Genomic DNA, 18774 nt, shown 5'->3' with positions numbered 1-18774 from the left:
ACCTTTCTTATTTGGGCGGAACACGGAATGCACAAATGACACCTGGAACAATTTAAGTAGAAGTTTTAACAGAACTCACACTTGCCTCCACATGTCATCTGTTTAACCTTCATATGCTGCAAAGGCTCCCATGACATTCCATTTCAAAAAAGAAAAAAAATGTGCCTCTTTTTATCAGTCCTCTGGTTTTTGAATTTCTTTTTAAGAGGTCACACTTGGTCATGTTTTAGGTCCTAGATAGATACTCAAAACTCTCCACTTTGCCAGCACATCAAGCCAACCCCAAAATAGACTCCCAATCCACCGCATGCCCCTGTTACCTCCAGGGGCCACATGGCAGCTCAAATGGGTCAAATGTCAACATATTCATGCTGTATCCTTCCTTAATGGAGGTCACAGGTCAGTGGCATCCACAGAGGCCTCCAATCCCACACGAGCCCCCACTGCTCTTCAGTCCCCTTGCAAGGCAGTCAAGGACGCCCCTGCCGGCACCCGACAACTCTGTTCTCATTCTAATTCTGGCACATCAGACAGTAATTATAGGTATATCAACGGTGCTGACAGATTGGAAGCTCATCATCCCTGCACCTGTCAGTGTTCAAATTGCAGACACCTCGGGAGATGGAACACAAAGGGGGGGGGAATGCCTCGCTTCCCCTCCCCATCCAACAACACTTTGGTTTTTGGAGTAGAGGCCTCGTCTGCCCATTTTATCTGCAACTCTTGGAGAATCACAGAAGAGCTGGAAGGAGCGAAGTCATCCCTCCCAACCCACAAACACCTTATAAGCCACACTGTTCATCCTACAGCTAACCTCCCACACCTAATGTTGCACACTAGCTGTTCAGCTACCATACTGTACCTTTAGAATCAAGCATGCAAGCCAAGCACAGCCGTGCAACATAGGCAAATGTGCATAAACATTACTGATCAGCATAACTGCATTGCTTGCTGAATTAAGAATCTTTTTGCCCATAAAATTTGGACTGTGGGGAGGGATAGTTTATGGCCATGCAAAGTGAGACGGGCTTTTCTCTAAGCTTTAGTATAGCTAAATAGCTAAAAAGAGATTTCATTAATGGGCACTGATAGCAAAAAGATACTTTCCTAAATGAATACTGAAAGCTTTTGATGGCTGGTGGCTCCTAGTTATTACATACCTCATCTACTTGGGTGGGGACTAAAAAAAAATAGTTTAGCAGGTGGGACCGTAACCAGCAAAGGAAGCAGAAAACTGAAGTTTTGCATCTAGCTCACAAGAAGCAGCCTGGAAGAAGTGAGATCAAGGGGCATGCTGTTTTCATTTAGGAAAAATGATACTGTTTTAAAGATTATCACTGTCCATCTGGGTTAAACAACTCTTGCATAACCCTCCATTAGTAGTAGGGTTATGCGAAGGTTGTTTAATCTTTGAATAATCCACGGTGACTGGGTTCACACAACACGGCGCAAACCCAGGTTGCCCTGATCAGGGGTTGCATATTCAAAATAGCTCAGCATGTGCTCAGCAGGTTCCTACAAGTCATCTGGGGTGCGCACAACACAATTGGCTCATTGTGGGTTAAATAACCCACGATGCGTCAGTCGTGTCTATCAAATCATTGTTTGTACTTGTACAAAAAGTCTATTTCAGAAATACTATGAATCTCTGCACAAAGAAAGAGCGTGTCAAAGGTTGCCCCTGGGACTTCCCAGCACTCATGGAGAAAGGGGGATCGCCAAATAACAGATCCCCATTATGAGCTAGTGAGTATGCAGACCCAACCTCTGTAAGCCAGCATGATGTAAAATGGGTTTGTCAGCCTCAAAGTGCATATGGTACCTTTTAACACCAGCGATACCTTAGAAAGAGAGCCTCTCTCCTTCCTTCTTGAAATCTTGTTTCTATTTTAAACAAAGGAACACATTCCAGCACAGAACAATTCTGCACTTTCAGAGTCTGACACACTCAAACACTTGCACACAAACCAGCATTTTTAGTTGCCCCGGGTTAGGACCCACACCAATGTCAGAAAGCATAAGAGTGAACCCCGCACCTCCCACTCCAGAAATTATGGGCTGGCAGAACCTCTGGAAACATTTATTTTCCTCTGGCCATGGTAACATTCAACTTCTTTGTCAGTTGGGAGGCTGTGCAGCTGCCATTTGGAACAAATGCTTTCTTTCTCCTTGGGATGGGAAGAGAAAATACAGCAGAGATCTCTTGAGTGTGGAAATACTGGGCTTTAGGTCTTTGGTGTGTGAAGCATCTCTTGCAGGATGGGTTGTCTTGATGGCAACTTCCTTTGTCTTGATCACAACTTCCCCAAAGGCACAGAGCAAGGTGAGAGGGAGATGTCTTTTCTATGAGTCATTTAATCAGGTCTGGCTCAAAGGTCTGTTGGCCAGGGAAAGCTGATAGCACGCATGTTTTGCATGCAGAAAAACCCTTCTGGTTTGAGCTTCCACATTTCCAGTTAGAACAACCCACTGGTGCCATCAGGGCAGCACTCTAGGGCAGAGGTCCAGGGCTCTGGGGCAGAGGTCCAGGGTCAGGAGGAGGCCCCCACAAACATCAGGGCTGGCTTACCACATGTTGATGTAAGTGAAATAATACACATTCTAATCGCAGGGGGGGGGGACTCCCAGTGTCTAAAGCTACCTAACTGCACTACTGAAAAGCCAAAACAGATAGGACATGAGAGATTCATGGATGGATTTTCCATTTAAAACAAACAAACTTAAAAAGCAGCCAGAAAAGCAAATTGGATTGGAGCAACAGCAATGCGAGGAGGGAGTTTAACCTCTGTCTCCCCACTTCCCCATTCAAAATCATACTACCCCCACCACTACCCCCAAACTACTATTAACTCTGCTGGGAGGAAACAAATGCCCAATACAGCAGGGGAGGCTGGTGGATCCAATTTCGGTGGGGCGGAGCTGCCTTTTTGGGTTGTAGTTACAACCAGCCAGAAGTCTAAAGGAGCTATCCCAGGTGCTGGACCCTATCCCCAAAATGAGTGACTACTAGTCATGGTGGCTATATATTACCTCCAGGATCTGAAGCAGTAAAGCTCTGAATACCAGTTGGTTGGTGTGGGTGGGTATTAAACCATAGAGTTGGATCCAGATTTAGGTGCATGCAATTGGGCTGGTGGAAGTGGACTTCCCTCCCCACTCCTCCCCACTGTAGTTCCCCCCCCCCAAATGCTGCACAGAGGGTCAGGGAACACTGCTGACTTTGGGGCAGGGAGAGGACCCCTGATAATCGGGCAGGGGCACCATCTTTAAGAGAAGCTCCATTCATAGAAGATGCCTTCACACGATTTTGAGGGATCCTCCTCCTCCTCTCCCTCAGCCCCCTGAACCACATCCTACCCCATTCAGCAGGGGACCCACTCCTCTGTTTAGCATTTTCAGGGGCCTGGGAGCAGGGGGCCCAGAATTCAACTTCCGCCAGCCCAGTTGCACATGTTTAAATCTAGATCCAACCCACTACGTCCAGAGGAAAAAAAATGCCTAACCGCACCGGGCTGAAACTGGGCGTACAGCTTTGGAGAGTGATCCAAACTGTTCTTTAGGGTATTTTCTGCTTGGAGTAGGAGCTCCTGAGCTTTTCTACATGAGACTGTTAATTGCTGTATCTACTTTTGGTTTTGCTGCAGAATTGAGATCCAAGCTCTGCACAAAGAGCTTTTCCCTTTCTGCTTTTCCACTACATAACTTCTAGCAGCCTTTCTTCATGAGGCATTTATTGTGTACTCATGATTCTTCACTCATGGGAGTTTGCAGGTGTGTTACACAACGTTGTCATCCTCCAGGGCCTCTCCTGTTCTTTGCAACCAGTATACTATGTGTTTTTTCTAACAAGGGAAGTCTGGTATTTCCATGAACAGCAACATGAAACCCTGGTCTACTTGTGCAATTCTGCTCTACCACAGCACCACCTAGTGGCTGTGTAATGTAACACGTAGAAAGGCAGCGAAAGAACCCCCACCACCCACCACCCCAGAAAAAAACATGTGTACATGAGCTGATCCACAAAGAATCTGGAAGCAGAAGCCTCGGTAAAGTAACTTGTTAAAAGCCTCATGTAGAAAAGCCCAAAGGGGCTGTACTATAGCATAATATTGCAACTGCATAAGCAGGGGAATACTTTTTATTTCGCTTTCAGAAATAATACTCCATAATACTCCTGGACTATCGCATCATTGTCTAAAGAACCAGTAAATAATCATGAGTAAATCACTTACAAAAGCTTGATGTAGGAAAGCTCCCTGATTCTGCGTTGGTTTGTAAATAAAGCAACTGTATTACAAACAGGCCAGTGTGGAGATGACTCTGCACAAACTGAGGGAGCACCGTGAAGTCCCCTATGACTTTGCAGGGGGTCCTGGGATGCATTCTTGGTGTGCACAGGGAGAAGGCACACAGCCCTGTGGACTGCTTCTGGCATTCTGGCCTGGCTGGCTCCACATGTGAATTGATGTTATGAACCCCCTGGGCAGGGGAGAGCAGAAAGTATATCTCCAGATGTCATGGACTTCATCTCCAGCATTCCTGACCATTGGTCATGCTGGCAGGGGCTTCTGGGAGTTGGTCCAAAGCATCTGGAGATCTACCTTCTGCCCACCCCTGCCCTAGAGCCATGAGAGGATTCCAGAGTGCACTCTCTCTGTTAGTATGGAGAGCCACACGTGTAAGTCTTGGGGGCCCACTGCAGCCCAAACTGGGGGAGCACACAGTCTCAGTTCAAAATGCCAAAATGCCTGGATTAAAGCAAGATCAGAAATATGGGAATATGGGAGAGAGGAGTGTTTGTTAGATGTTTATTTTTTCCCTGCCTCTTGTTGTTAGGAAAAATGGTAATTTTAATTAAAAGGCAAAATGGAAATTGACTTGAAGCACAGAGTTATTAAAAAGCCGTTGAGGCTGTGAATTATTCCTCCCTGTGCTGCCTGCTGTGGGAGGGCAATTACATTGCAACCAGGAGCACTGATGGCCGGGTCTCTCTAAACAAGCGCTAAGTGGGAGGGTTGACAAAGAATCCCTGCGCAGCCTGGGAGGGCAAACATCATTCTCTCGATCTTCTCCATCACACATCTCTGCTGGCCTGACTATGAGGCTTCTCCTATGACAGCTTCTTGACCAGTGAGAGAAAACTCTCTGTATAACCTCACTGCTTATTTGATTGATTGATAGATTGATTGATTGATTAGATTTCTATACCAACCGGCAGATGCCCTTGGTGCAGTTAACCATCATAAAAGCCCCCAACAACTGTAAAATAACAATGAACAAAAGAATGCACCGAAGAAAATGTCAAAAAGGTACGATATTAAAAACAATGCAAATATTAAAGAGCCAGCAGTAAAACTGATAATAAAGACAGCAATTTAAAGATTAAATGCCTGGCAGGAGAGGAAAGTCTTCGCCTAAATGTATACAATGAGGGCTCCGGTGAGACCTTGCCCCAGTCTGTGGGGAGCTATAGCCTGTGACACTGATTGACACCTGATTGTCACACTGATTGATTGATTGATTGACACCTGATTGACACACTGATTGTCACAGGTGATATGACACCTCTCCTCTTCCTAGCAAGAGAGGAAGGTCTTTGCCTAAATGCATACAATGAGGACTCTGGTGAGACTTTGCCCCAGTCTGTGGGCAGCTATAGCCTATGACACTGATTCTGGGTGAGAGGGGGAAGCTGTAGAGTCAGGCCCAGCCATGGAAAGCCAGGAGCCTCAGAACTCAGTTTAACCTCCCACTAGTTTACAAGCCAGGAGCGGGTGGGACTGAAGATGGTGATATGGCCTGTCTTCCACAGCTGGGAGACCTGACCTTGACAGAGGCCCCTGCATCGACCAAGGACGTCTTCTATGGGAACAGGGCGGCAGGAGGAAGTCTCTGCAGGAGGGGGTGTTTCGGGGTGGTGGTGTCCCAAGATGCATCCTCAACTAAAGAGGGCAGATCAGAGGCGTCTGTCTGGTGAGGTGCAGCAACCACCTGAGAGCCCGGTTTCCCTGCCAGGATCGAATGCCCAATAGTGATCTTTAGCAGCCTGTCCCCTATATTTAAACCAGAGCAATGGGCAGTAGACTTTGTTGGAAGTAATGTCTTGGTAACCTGGAAAGCTGCCTGGTTTCACTGGAACGGTGACTTATTTGGATTTACTCTGTGTGCTGAACCCAGGGCTGAATGGGTCTTTTGTTGTGAAGCTCATGAACTGATTCTGGTCAAGGGACTATGTTGTAATCTCTTAACTGTGGATCTTTATTGGGATTGTAAAGGCTTATAGCTAATTACTGGAATTATTGCAATAAAAGGTTTTACTGAGACTTGTGCCTCAGCTTCGGGAAGTCAGGTTCCCACAACTCCGGGTTGATCTACCTGGGAAGGGTATTCCGCAGAATGGGGGCCAGTGCAGAGAAGACTCTTTCCCTGGTAGCCACTTATCGCCCCATTGTGGGAGACAGCACCCAGAAAAGAGCCTCCAAACATGATCTTAACAATTGGACAGGAATTTATGGGAGATTAGCTTGAAGGTACATAGTATGGATACTACTACCAAGAGACCATTCTTGCCTCACCATGGGGATTAAAATGGAAACAGGGAAGAAGGCTATCTTGAAGACATGCTGGTGTACAGCAGGGGTGCTGAACCTCAGGCTCACGGGCCAAATCTGGCTCACCTGGGGTCCTAATCTGGCCCTCCAGTGTTCCCCAGATGGCCACGCCCCTTCCCTTGTCCCCACCCACTTTCCCCTGATCACTAGTTTGGTGATTTCCTATACCTTGCACATCCCCACCCCCCAATTCTAAAAGATTGAAATGCCTTTTCTAAGGCTTGGTTACTGGCATTAAGAGCTTTAAGTTAAAATATGCTGGTCATGTTTGTATTTTGGCCTTTGGTCCCTCCCCTTTTGCCTTTGGTGTTCCCTCCAGTACCAGGAGTGGTATGCCTGTGTACACCAGTTGCTGCGGAACATGTGCGGGAGGGTGATGTTGCACTCGTGCCCTGCTTGTGTTTTCCTGGTCGACAGCTGGTTGGCCACTGTGTGAACAGAATGCTGGACTAGACGGACCCTTGGTCTGATCCAGCAGGGCTCTTCTTATGTTCTTATGTTCTCTACCCACCACTAGAATGTGACCCCTGAGAGATTCTCTGGAAGTGAAGTCTGCCCTCAGGCTGAAAGAGGTCCAACTTCCCTGGTTTAGAGAAACTGGATAAAGAGAGGCCTTTCTCTCTCATAACTCTAGAACCCAGGGTCATCCAACAAAGCTGATTGGTAGTAGATTCAGGACAGACAAGAGGAAGCACTGTTTCATACAATGCATAGTTAACTGATGAAATTCACTGTCACAAGATGTGGTGAAGACCATCAGTTTCGATGGCCTTAAGGGGATTAGACATATTAGACAGGGATAACTTGGCCACAGTAGTACATGCGCTGGTAACTTCCCAATTAGACTATTGCAATGCACTTTACGTGGAGCTGCCCTTGAAGACGACTTGGAAGTTGCTGCTAGTGCAAAATGCAGCAGCTAGACTGCTGACTGGAACATCTCGTAAAGAACATATAACACCAGTTTTAAAGGAATTGCACTGGCTGCCAATATGCTTCTGGTTGGAATTCAAGGTTCTGGTGATGACATTTAAACCCCTAAGCGGCTTGGGATCACGATGTTTGAGGGAGCACCTCTCCTTATATATGCCTGCCTGAGGACTGAGATCTGTTGGAGGGGCCTTCCTCTGCGTCCCACCACTGCAAGATATACACTATGATGGGACCTGGGAGAGGGCCTTCTCTGCTGTGGCACCCCGGTTGTGGAATGCCCTCCCCTTGGAGGCCCAATAGGTGCAGACATTGATTACGTTTCGGCGCCAAGTAAAAACGTGAGTTTTTCCCAAAGCCTTTGAGGGCTAAATGCATTCCCTAAAGCAGCACACTGTTTTAACTGTTTTGTTGTTTTAGATTTTAATTGGTAGTAGCTTCTTTAATGGTTTAATATGTTTTTAGCTGTTTAAATTATTTATTGTGTTATACTGTTTAAATCTATTTTATCTGTACACTGCCCTGAGATCTTAATGATGTAGGGCAGGATACAAATGTTTTAAATAAAAATAAATAAATAAATATGGAGGATAAGGGCTGTCATGGCTACTAGTGGTGTTATGGCTGTATGCTAAATCCAGGTAAATACCCAGTTGCTGGGGACCAAGAGCAGGAGGGGGCTTGTATCAGGGGAGGGCAACCTCTGGCCCACAGGCCTAATCCAGCCTGTGTGGTTGCCTAAGCCGGCCCATGGAAGTTTGGGCATCCAGCCTGCCAGGTTTGGTCCGGAGGGCAATCTGGCCCCTGGACCAAAAGAAGTTGGCCCCCGCCCCCTTCCTGGCTTAAGTCCTCACACTCTCCCCTGTCATTTTCCCATGGGCATCTGGTTGGCCACTGTGAGAAACAGGACATGGAGCAGATGGACCTGTGATCTGATCCAGCACAGCTCTACCTATGTTCAAGCTGGTGAGGGATTTATAGTCAAGTATTGAAAGATATAAACATGTCTTCTCTCCCCCACTCCACAACACTGGTGGACTAAGCCCTTATAATAAAAACAAAACAAAGCAACCCTGAAAAACAAATAAAAGACAATCAAGCAGTAGGAAGCTTGTGACTACATCTGTGCCTCCTCTCGTCTCCAATATCTGCCAATGGAGCTTTCCTGCTTGGAATTTTACTGCGCTGTTAATAAGGGGCAATCAGCTGTTGGCGGCTTTCATTCATTTCCAGCCAATTACTCAGCTCTGCCCAAAAAAGGTACATTGAACAAATGTGACCAATATCTTTAAAAAGAAAGAAAGAGGGGGGTTGTGGGGGTAGTGGAGGAGTGAAGAATTTTCCAACGTAGGTAGGGTAGGGGATTCACAGCTGTCTATGCCTGTGGCCATCACTACAACTTGTAGCAATTAATTCCATGGATTAATTATGCACCACTTGAAGGACTACTTTTCTTTGTCTGCACTGAACTTGCTGCAAATCAGTTGCACTGGATCATTCCCAATGCTCAATTAAAAGGTGGCTGCTCTTAGGATTACAAGAGCAGTAATCCTGGAAGAGACTTCTTGACTCATAGCTCAGTCTCTTAGGCTGCAGTCCTATACACTCTTACCCACTAGTAAGTTCCAGTGAACACAATAGGACTTACTTCTGAGGAGATATTCATAGGCTTGCATTGTGAGCCACTTTACTACCCCAGATCTCAAGGGAGAATGTCTCATTTTAACAATATTGGAGAGCCATCCGCTTTGTCACGAGGGCCGCCACTCTCCATAATAAAATCATCTCTGTCACATCACCCCACCCTGCTCTAATTCCAGATGGCTAGTATATGACCGAGGCTTGTAAATAGTGGTTATGTGTGGCAAGGAAAAACTGAAGCAGGAAAGAGAACCTTCGCCTCTGGAATTCCCACCCTACACAGGTACATATGTCTAGGGATGTACGAAAGGTATTTACCTTTCCGCGGATTATGCTGATGCTGGGGGGGAGGCGTTCCGTCCCTCCCCCTGGAATCCTGGCCGGGGGGGGAGGCGCTCCATTCCTCCCCCCCAGAATCCTGGCCGGCCAGCTCTGCTCCGCAGGGATTCTGCGGAACCACCGGCCGGCTCCGCCAGCAGCCAGACATCCGGCCGCTGGCTAGCAGGGACGCAAATGGCAGTGGCCGTAGCCGCCGCCATTTGCATCCCTGCAGTCAGCCGTGATAGGTTACGTAAATGTTTATGTAGCCTATCACAGCTGATTAAAACAAAAAACGCGCGCCCATGGGCGCCGCCATTTGTGTTCCTTATTTTGGCACGTCTTAGTCTATGTAAACATTTACGTAGACTAAGACGGCGAAAATAAGGGGAACGCAAATAGCGTAGACGTGCTTTTTTTGTGTTTTTTTTAATCAGCCGTGATAGGCTACGTAAACATTTATGTAGCCTATCACGGTGTTTTTTTAAAATCTAGCCGTGTTAGGCTACGTAAATCTTTACGTAGCCTATCACGTTTTTTTGTTTTGTTTTGTTTTTACCTGGAAATGGCGGCGGCGGCGGCAGCCGGTCGGAAGACCGGCCGCCGCAGCCGCCACTGCCAAACCGCCGCCAGAGCCGCCGCCAGAGCTGCCGCTGCCAGGAAGGTCTGCCTAAGGTAAGTCCCATCCCGGGGGGGCGGGGGGCTGTTCCGCCACCGATTTCGGGGGGCCGAATGCGCTGGCATTTGGCCTCCCCAAGATCCGTGGCGGAACTTTCGTACATCCCTACATATGTCCACTATATTGATGTCTTTTAACAGGGCCAGACCAAGACATTTTGCACTTAAAGGCAGCTGGCAAGCTTAAGGGGTGTGGGGAAGTCTGGACTCCATCTGTAGCTCTTTCCATCAATACTTTGTCTCTGTTCTCTGCTCCCCCAAGCAACTGCTGACTGAGGCAACCACCTCCCTCTGCCTAATGGTAAGGCTGGCCCTGTATTTTAAACAGGCTTTAAAGACTTATTTATTCCAAATTGCTTTTAACCAATATTTATGGTTGGTATTTAATTGCTGTTTTAACTGTTAACGCTAATAGTTTTTTCTACCAACTTACCATCTTTGCTGCCGGTTTATATATTTTTATATTTTTTTGTTCTGGTGATATTTTTCTCTATCGCTGCTATATTTTTAGATGTGTTTGTGTGTTTTAGCTTATGATTTTTTGATTCATAATGTATCTGTTCTCTACTGGCTGGATGCACCCGATCGCGTCTGATCTTGGAAGCTAAGCAGGGTCAGCCCTGGTTAGTAATTGGATGGGAGACTGCCTGAGAATCAGGCTTTCTGCATTGGACTCGATGGTCTTGTAGGCCCCTTCCAACCCTATGATTCTATGATCTATGATTATTTATAGATAGGTTTAATATGTTGTGAGCCGCCTTGAGAGACAGGAACTCTGACAGGAAGCTAATAAATGCACTAATAAGTAAGATAATAAACAAACAGAAAAAAATCTGGTTCTTCTTCTGCGAATAACTTAACAGTCCCATCCTGTGCATGCTTCCTCAGGAGCAAATCCCTGTCAGTTCCATAGGCTTTAGTCACTAGTGTGACTTAAGAGTGCTTAAGACTGCAGCCTAATTAAAGCTGGGAATAAGCCCCACGATACAGTGAGAATTAGGGACGAACTACACTTGACATTAAGTACATTTATAGCACAACTCTATGTATGCCCCACTGACTGCAATGGGACCTACTTCCAGGTAAATGTGTATAGGATTAGGGATGGGTGAACATGCAATGGTTCTTTAAATTCTTCCTCAAAGCTCATTTCGCCTCCTTTGTGTTCCCAAACATGAGCTTTTTTCCCCGCCCCCCAATCAGGAAACATTTGCATTTTTTCCCAAACAGAAATGTGCATTTCCTCTTACAGGCTAAAGCATGAAAATGCAAATTTGAGGGGAGTGGTTGCACAAATGCACAGTTGCACAACTGCACACTTTCATACATGAATGCACGTTCAGGAAATTGTGAAAATTTCCTGAGAATTGCACTTCTGCTTGCGTTCATGGGACATGTTTGTATGATTTGCAAAAGGGAACAAAATTCTCATACATCCCTACATAGGATTGCAGCCTTAGTGTATTTAATGCTTCCACTTTTAGTCTGAAGCCCCGATGCAGAACAGGAGCATGGCGCATGGCTGCCAGTTTCCTGTGGTAAACTGTCACCCACTCCAGGCTGCTATTTTCCCCCACAAGGTTCAAGAACAAATTGTAGCGAGGGAGGTGGGGAGATGAGGAATGTGTGGCCCTCCAGTTGTTGCAGGACTATAACTCCCATCAGCCCTACCCAGCATAGCCACTGGTAAGGCATGGTGGGAGTTTCATTCCAACAACATCTGGAGGGCCACATGTTGCTCACCCTGATGTAACGTGTAGGTTGACGCTTACTCCCAAGTAACCATGCATAAAATAGGCATGTGTGATCAGCTAGTAATTTTTTTTCCACATCTAGTAACTTTTCTGAGCCTATTTGTGAGTCTGACGTAAATGACAACTAAATAATGGCAGTACAAGTTTCTACTCTCTGTTTCCTCTTTTAAAATCTCTTCCCCCACTAATTTAAATAGGTTTAAGCTCCTTCTTGGCAGCCGTCTCACTTCAAAATACGCCTCACCCAAAACATTCGAAGTCGGTGCTTGCCACGGAAATAAAATCTATTATTGTGACAGACGCAGCAGCAGAGGCTGTTGCTGCTGCTGTGAGGACTGCAGAGCATTTTTCTTTCCTATTATTTTATTTTTAGTGTGTGTGTGTGTTTTAAAAGTCTTTGCTATAATAAAGCCAGTCATTTTGCTGAAGACACTGCCTCTTGGCATAAAACCAGCTAGGTCCCACAGTAGCGATAAGGTTGCTGCTGCAGTTAGCCTCTATATTTTAAAAGGTATTTTAAATAGGAAACAGGGAAGAAGGCTATTATTTATTTCATTTATATCCCACCTTTTTCCACCTTAAGGAACCCAAGGCAGTGTACATAGTCCCCTTCCCCCTCCAGTTTATCCTCACAACAACCACCCTGTGAGGTGAGTTGGGCTGAGAGTCTGTGACTGACCCAAAGTCACCCAGTGAGCTTCCATAACTGAGTGGGGACTAGAACCTGGATCTCCCAACTCCCAATCCAACACTCTAGCCACTATACACTGGCTCTCAACAGGGAAGAAGACTATCTATCTTGAAGACATGTTGGTGGAGAACAGGGGTGCTGAACCTCAGGCTCACGGGCCAAATCTGGCTCACCTGGGGTCCCAATCCGGCTCTCCAGTGTTCCCCAGGTGGCCATGCCCCTTCCCCTGGCCCCACCCACTTTCCCCTGATCACTAATTGTTTGGTGGTTTCCTATACTTTGCACATCCCCACCCCCAACTCTAAAAGGTTGAAATGCCTCTTCTAAGGCTTGGTTACTGGCCAAAACAACAACAACCTCCATCAAATTTCACAAAGCCAACAAAAGATTTTTAGATTGGACCACATTTATGGCATAAGGCAGCCTTCCGCAACCTAGAACCCTCTAGATGTGTTGGACTACAACTCCCATAATCCCTCAGCCAGCATAGCCACTGGTGAGGCATGATGCAGTCCAACAACATTTAGAGGGCCACAAGTTTCACCCTCCTGATGTAACATGTAGGTTGGCCCTTGCACCCAAGTAGAGTTGGCTGTGGGATTATGCGACTTGTAGTCCAACACATCTGGAGGGTGCCAGGTTGGGGTAGGCTGGCATAAGGCGATGAGTAATACAGACACAATAATCCTGCATTAGCTCCAGAAACAGCCATTGCCACTATGACATGCTCGTAGGCCTCCATTGTCTTTAGACCTTCCCTGCCACGTATTCCTCGCTTCCTGTTGTTAAAAACAAAGGCAATACACCCAATTAAAAGAGCCATTTTTTCTGACTGGCTGTTTATTTGCCAGCTTAGGGTGAAACTAGCCTAGAGGGCAGGACCTCTATGGCTGCCTTTACATTAAAGAAAAATCCCGCAGTCCTCCCGTTGTGGAGTCTTTCTGCATTTACAGCGGGCTCCCAAACAGTGACCATGTGATTACTGAGAGGGGAAGTTTTTAATTTTCAAGGTTTCCATAGTGTTCAATGAAACAGCACCATCTAGTGGCTCTTTTAATAGCGCAACAATTTGGCTTAAATAGATAGTTCATTATTTCCGGATCCTTTTGAGACGGAATAACCAGGGAATACCTCTGGATATACCCTGGAGGTCATGAAAAGGACCCCCAAACTTCCATGAGTGAGCAATCTCAATAGCAGGATAAAAGCTCCATGTGAAGAAGCCCTATGACTGGACCTCTTCTGTTGTTGTTGTTGTTGTTTAAAGCTTTTTCCTTAAGGAGGAAAAAAGGCGGGACACAAATGTAATAAATAAATAAATAAATGCGGCTGCAGGGAGGAGGTTGGAATCAGGTTGAGATGTGGTGCTATGGGAGGGTGCTTAGCCCTTTCCTCCTGTGCTTTTTTCTCTATGCACACCCCAAGCTACTATTTTCCCTGTGGCCTGGGGGAAACAGAGACACCTTATTCCAGTTTCCCTGCAAGGAAGATAGTGGCAGGGTGTGTATGTCTGTGGTTTAGATTGGGAAAACAGCACACGGGGAAAGGGTTACCCCCCCCGCCCCACTGTCACTTAAAAAAAAAACACAACAACTCGCAGGAGATCTGATCAGGGCTCTCCCAGCCTCTCATTTAGCTTGAACTGTAATAATTCTCTGTGGGCTAATTCACACATAACATTTGCCAGACAAATACAGTGTGGATGCAGCCAACCTGTGTATCATAGATGGCAAGTTTACCCTTCCCTTCCAATTGAAAGATTAAGTCTATGACAGCCTTCCTTAACCAGGTGGCCTCTGGATGTCTTGGACTTCAACTCCCATCAGCTCCAGCCAGCAGACAGTGGTCAGGGATGATGGGAGTTGTAGTCCAAAACATCTGAAGGGCATCATGTTGGGGAAGGTTGGTCTATGGAATCATAAGCAGGAATGGCACATGGGAGCAATGAGAGGACAAAGAAGATATTAACATTTAAAGCCCTTAACGGCTTGGGGTCAGGTTATCTGAAGCCTCCTCCCATATGTGTCTGCCCAGATCCTAAGATCATCCTCAGCAGTCCTTCTCTGGGAGCCCCTGCCAAAGGAAGTGAGGCAGGTGGCTACCAGGAGGAGGGCCTTTTCTCCTGTGGCACCCCAGCTCTGGAATGAGCTCCCTTGAGAGGTTCGCCTGGCACCTATGTTTTACTCCTTCCGGTGCCAGGTGAAGACCTTTTTATTCTCCCAGGCATTTTAGCTTCCTAGACTTTTAGCTTTGGTGTTCTAAATCTGTATTTTAAATCTCTGCTTGCTGCTGGGTTTTATTCTGGTTGTACTGTTATATTGTGGTTTTAAGCTTTCATATTTATATTGTTTTATGTTGCGCTTTGTGTTTTTAATTTTTGTGAACCACCCGGAGAGCTACAGCTATTGGGCAGTATAGAAATAAACAAACAAACAAATAAACAAACAAATAAGGTATTTAGGATGGCCGGATGCAGAAGACGGATTCAACAGTTGTGTTGAAGAGCGGATTTCAGCAGGGGTAGATTGACATGCAAGAAACTCCCTCTTCTACACAACTATTAATGGTGCCTTTTAAATTAAACTGTTAAAGGTTGTCTTTTACATCTGGTCACCCTATTTGAATAGGAACCTAGAAGTATGGGAGGTGGGATCTGTTCACATAGGAAAGTGACCACATACAGGACACTGGAGAAACTGGGAATGTTGTTAGACTTACTACCAGGTTTGAATATGTAGATTTCAGGATGGCTGAGGCCAGGAGAACATAGTCATTCTCAACCAGGGATCAACCCATAGGTGTGGCAGATAAAAGAACAGCCAGCCCAATTATCAGAGCAACGGGAAACAAGATGAACAAACCAGAAAACCTGGCAAAACCACTAGCGTCTTTCTCATCTTTTATTTTACAAAAACAAAAATGTTAGCACATACATCAGGATTCTGAGCAGGGGCAAAGTACCCCTGAACAGAGCAACTTTGTTTTGGCAGAGTAACTTTGTTATTCCTAGGTAAGGGTGGCTCCCAGCGAGGAGACCTTGCCAAAACGATCCTCTTGTTAGGGAGAGGTCTATGGGGCAGCCCAGAGTGCAGGCATTTGCATTCACAACACACAGTCTTTACAGACAGCACAGAGGCACACTATACCACTGACCTTCAATTGGTGTATCCCCCTTCAACTGATCAACCAGGGCATCACCACTGGACTTTTTTTTAAAAAAAACTTTTTTAAGAACAGTGTATCTCCCTCTTTCTCCTCCCCCTCTACATCTTAAAAAAAGGAGACAGAAGGAGAGGAGAATGATGAATAGACACTATTAAAAAAGTGGGTCCCATGTTGCAAAGTGGGGGTTAACGTTGGATCGAGACCTGACGTCCCTCCATGTGCTAGGCATGTGCTAGGACAAGACACAAGGGTGGCCCAATGTAAAAGAGAACAAAGTTTCTGCACCTCCAATAATGGTGTAGAAGACAGAATTTCAGCAGGCTCCCCCTTCTACGCAACTGCGGGAGCCCTGTCATCTGGCCTTCCTACATGACACACATGTACATTAACAGCAACAATTTCTCGGGTGCAAATTTTCTCTTTCCAGTCTCCAATTCTGGCAACTGGCTAAGAGTTTAGACCAGTCAACAGGGCTGGCACCAGGAGCTGGCATCATTGGGCATCTCCCAAGGCCCACCTCCCCAGTAGGGGGCTCACCGTCAGCCCCTCGAGCTCCCTGACCTTGCTACTCCACTTCCTTGCTGTCACTGTCTATTCACCTGCCCTCTCCAAGAGAGTGAACAGGAGCGAGGAAAAGGAGCACAGCCCTCTACTCACTTGGCCCTCTCCCTCTAGGTGGTGGTGTGGATCGGTCTCAGAGGACAGAGAAATGTATGGACAACAGCAATGGGGTGGGGCTATTTGGAGAGGAGGAGGCAAGGGCATCTTGCCCAAAGACCCCAGAAAACCCAGAGCCAACGCTGCTAATAAAATTCTGTTTGGCTGGCAACTCTAAGCTCAAGAGACACATGTCACTGCAAGCAAGAACACCAAACCAAGGAGGTCAGTAGAGCACAGGCACCAGGGACAGAGATCACTCTTGTTCACTCTGGGGCTCAGCATTATATATCCACAGTCCTGATCCCTCACTGGGCAAAAATGACTCGGAAGCACAGCTCTGATGACCTTTACCAGTCAGTGTATTTGGCAAAACAAATTTCAAAATCTCTCATCCAAATCAGTAAGCAACAGAGGTTTCCTTCTGACATCCTCATTACCAAGACTCTAATCAAGCTTTAGAAAGCCAGCAAATTAGGAAAGGGGTCCAAGGGCTTACGTGAGGTGGTTGCAATGAGGAGAATGGTGGGTGGGGATGGGGTGGGTGGGGTGGTTTTGGAGGAACGGTTAAATAGTGAAGGATGGAAGGGAGAGGGTCTGACAGGTCCACCCCACCCACTAATACAACCACTCCGTTTACTAACCTGGTGACTTTAAACAAAGGGAACAGAGTCCAGGCTTCTTCCCTCCTGCAATTCGCCCGACGCCTGGTTAAGGACAGGAAAGGAGGAAATTCAGGAACAAACAAGTTCAGAAAGGGACTGTGGGGCGGGGCGGGGACGAACGGAGGGTGCAGGAGATAAATATATTGGATAAAACGGTGGTGTGGTGCATGTGTTTTTTTTTTTTAAACAAACAACATCAGGAAAGATTTTTGTTTAAAAACTTAGAATTAAAACAAACATGATGAAAGATGGCAAAGGAGAGAGAAGGCTGTCATTTCTTCATTGCCACATGTTGTGTTCTTGGGTGTTTGTTCACCAACGTGCAGACGACTTGCTTGCCGCTGCAACAGACACAAAGTGTTTTTTAAAAGTTCAGTGTCGCTTCATACGCTTTCTAGCCCGGTGCAGGGGTCTTGCATCCCTCCCCTCCCCCAACACTTGTGTGAGGCGAATATTCCTCGTGGAGGCCCATATGCACAAACCCCCAATTCACGCCATTCTGCCTCAGAAATTGGGGGGCAGGAAGCAGTGGAAATGTGGTGCCTGCAAAACTGGAATTTGTGTAGAGCACATACATGGGGTAGGATGGCAGCCGGGGGAAGGGAGGAGGCCTGCTTGCACCTCTGGCACATGAAGAGCAGGGCCGGCCCAGGAAACATCTGAACTGGTGCTCAGAGTCAACATCCATAATACACTGTGGCTGCTGTTGTCACCCTCAGGTGTCATCCATTCACATAAGCAATGCAGTGTGTGAACTGGCAGCTCCTGCAACCTCCATGGCTTCAAAATGTGCTTCAGAAATTGTCAAAGGTGGAGCTGAAGTTCACATATTAGGTTGATCATCACAGCAATGAGTGCTTGCTTGATCCTTGCCCAGAGTTGGTACTTACGCCTTTAAGTGCCCTGTGTGAGACTTCTAGTGGTATTATCTCTTACCTCATTCCTTCGCCAGGCCAGCCCTCCTACCTTCACCCCCAACCTGCTAAGAGTTTGGCAAAATTAGAATTCTGCTGGCCGCAGTTTCATTCATTCATTCATTCATTTATATCCTGCCTTTTTTCCTCCTCAAGGAACCCAAGGCGGTGTACATAATCCTCCCTCCCTTCATTTTTTCCTCACAACAAGAACCATGTGAGGTAGGTTGGGCAGAGAGTCTGTGACTGGCCCAAAGTCACCCAGTGAGCTTCCATGGCTCAGTGGGGACTAGAACCCAGATCTCCCGAGTCCCAGTCCAACACTCTAGACATGACACCACACTGGCTCTCACACTGGCAGTAGGTGAAGTTGTAAGTGAACACAAGAGCCTCAGAGCATTTAAAAGGTGGAGGCATCAATTCCAGGCAAGGAATGAGCAACTCAGCATCCTGTAATTTAGCATCCTGAGAATCTCAGCTTTCACTTAAAATGACATACACAACTATCTAGGCCTTATGACTCCAGTATACATTGGATAAAAAGCAGGCAATGCCCAGAGCTGTGTGTATGCTGCAATTCTGCAAGAGACCATAAAAGACACAGAATGTGAGTTCAGATGCAGAGCTTAGCTTCCCAAGAATCCCATGTTACTTTTTTATTTAAAGTTTCTAGACCTTGTGGTTATATGAAGATATGCTTGAAAGTGTGTGGGCAATGATGGGAGAAATCTCAGAAGTCAGATGGGTCAG

The 18774-nt window shown here is 46.5% G+C and overlaps 1 long non-coding RNA gene across 1 annotated transcript in view; it reads right to left on the bottom strand.

Annotated features, from left to right (window-relative positions):
* Positions 1-18774, bottom strand: part of LOC146341084 (uncharacterized) — a 110755-nt gene that overhangs the window by 30785 nt on the left and 61196 nt on the right. The window contains exon 2 of the long non-coding RNA XR_014783823.1: positions 17090-17152. This is a non-coding gene — a long non-coding RNA (uncharacterized LOC146341084). The remainder of the gene's footprint in view (positions 1-17089; positions 17153-18774) is intronic.

The sequence above is a fragment of the Heloderma suspectum genome, chromosome 6, assembly GCF_057233095.1.
Source record: "Heloderma suspectum isolate Gila_16-S chromosome 6, 16-S_ref, whole genome shotgun sequence".
Lineage (NCBI taxonomy): Eukaryota > Metazoa > Chordata > Lepidosauria > Squamata > Helodermatidae > Heloderma > Heloderma suspectum.
The sequence above is the reverse complement of the archived record's forward strand: the minus strand, read 5'-3'. Positions and strand labels throughout refer to the sequence as shown.